Here is a 2,500-nt window from a genome sequence, read left to right on the forward strand (position 1 = left end):
TTTATTTATTTTTTTTTTTTTATTTTTTGTTTATTAATTTGTATGTTTGGTTATTTCATCATTCGACACTTTGTTTGTTTGTTTGTTTGTTTGTTTGTTTTTATTTGTCTTAATTTTTCATCACGTCTTTCCTTCTTTCACTTCACAAACTTAATTTTTTGTTTTGTTTATTTAATTTTATTCATTTGTTTCCCTTTAAAATTTTGAATTACGGAGAATATCATCACTATTTATATGACAAGCACTCAACCGAACCACGAAGCACAGAACCGAACCACGAAGCACAGAACCGAACCACGAAGCACAGAACCGAACCACGAAGCACTGAACCGAACCACGAAGCACAGAACCGAACCACGAAGCACAGAACCGAACCACGAAGCACTGAACCGAACCACGAAGCACTGAACCGAACCACGAAGCAGAGAACCGAACCACGAAGCAGAGAACCGAACCACGAAGCAGAGAACCGAACCACGAAGCAGAGAACCGAACCACGAAGCAGAGAACCGAACCACGAAGCACACAACCGAACCACGAAGCACAGAACCGAACCACGAAGCCCAGAACCGAACCACGAAGCAGAGAACCGAACCACGAAGCAGAGAACCGAACCACGAAGCACTCATCTCAAGAACCTTCCACTCCAAACTTTCTTAAACGCAAAACTGTTCAGATTAGTAACCATTTAGACTCCTAACCTCATTTAACCCCTAAATAAAAGACAAAGACTTAAAACTAGCCACGAACCACAAGAATGAACCACGAACCACTCATCTCGAACCAAACAAGGATTCGAACGCTCTTAAACAGAAAACGGTTCAGATTAGTAACCATTTAGACTCCTTACCTCATGTCACCCTTAAATAAAAAACAGAAAGACTCAAAAACTAACCACGAACCACAAGAATGAACCGCGAACCACAAACTCGACACTCCAAGTCCCGAAGCTTCACTCGTCACCAAAAAGATCCAGTACCCAATTGGACTTTTTGACTCCAAACTCTGTCAACCTTTCAAATTTCTCCTCAATTTTCATCTTTATCGTATCCTTCACCCTCTGGAAAAAGGTCACCTCCTTGACCTCCCCTTTGACCTCCCCCGTGACCTTGCTTTCCAAAGGGTACAGCATGAGGTCACTGGCAAAGGTCATCTTTAGAAATATAAGGTCATAATAAGCTTCAATTATTTCTCTAATGTTACGTTGAATGACCCTTTTAAACGTTGGGCGTGGCGTGACCTCATCCCCCGTGCTGCTGTGACCTTCAGAGCCCAGGTCACCCTCGTAGTCGTAGTTGTATTGGTCGTCAAACTCGTCTTCTGGGTCGTTAGGGTCAAAGGTCAAGTCGTTTATAGTCTTACCAGAAATCTGGGTCATTTTGCGATTGTTTTCGTGGTAGTTCAAAATCCTGTGGTTGTTTTCAGATTCCTGTTGTTTTTCTAAGTTTCCGTTGTGGTCGTTCAAAATTCTGCGGTCGTATTCATATTTTAAAAGTCGTTCTGGAGAATTTTCACTGCCATTGTTACAGGTCACAGAATCACCTTCAGCTTTCTCCTGCAGGTCTTCAAAGTCGTTCTCAGCGCCCTCGTCTTCGTCTGTCCCATCCCGGAGGTCGTTTTTATAATAATTCTCAAACAGCTTAACAAAATCGCTCAAAATGTTACGGTTGTCTCCAGAATATTGCTGTAGTAGTTTATCGTAGTCACCCACAGTCTCCTGGTCGTCCTCGTAGCTCCCACCCCGTTTTCTGTGGTCGTACAAACTTTTATGATCGTTTCCCATGATTTTCCGTTCGTTTTGGTAATCTTCACCCCGTTTTCTATGGTCGTACAAACTTTTATGATCGTTTTGGTAATCTTCACCCCGTTTTCTGTGGTCGTACAAACTTTTATTATCGTTTTCGTAATCTTCAACCCGTTTTCTATGGTCGTACAAACTTTTATGGTCGTTTTGGTAATCTTCACCCCGTTTTCTGTGGTCGTACAAACTTTTATTATCGTTTTCGTAATCTTCAACCCGTTTTCTATGGTCGTACAAACTTTTATTATCGTTTTCGTAATCTTCAACCCGTTTTCTATGGTCGTACAAACTTTTATGATCGTTTTCGTAATCTTCACCCCGTTTTCTATGGTCGTACAAACTTTTATGATCGTTTTGGTAATCTTCAACCCGTTTTCTGTGGTCGTACAAACTTTTATGATCGTTTTCGTAATCTTCACCCCGTTTTCTATGGTCGTACAAACTTTTATGATCGTTTTCGTAATCTTCAACCCGTTTTCTATGGTCGTACAAACTTTTATGGTCGTTTTGGTAATTTTCACCCCGTTTTCTGTGGTCGTACAAACTTTTATGATCGTTTTCGTAATCTTCACCCCGTTTTCTATGGTCGTACAAACTTTTATGATCGTTTTCGTAATCTTCACCCCGTTTTCTATGGTCGTACAAACTTTTATGATCGTTTTCGTAATCTTCACCCCGTTTTCTATGGTCGTACAAACT

Source organism: Scylla paramamosain, unplaced genomic scaffold (genome assembly GCF_035594125.1).
Source record: "Scylla paramamosain isolate STU-SP2022 unplaced genomic scaffold, ASM3559412v1 Contig1, whole genome shotgun sequence".
NCBI lineage: Eukaryota > Metazoa > Arthropoda > Malacostraca > Decapoda > Portunidae > Scylla > Scylla paramamosain.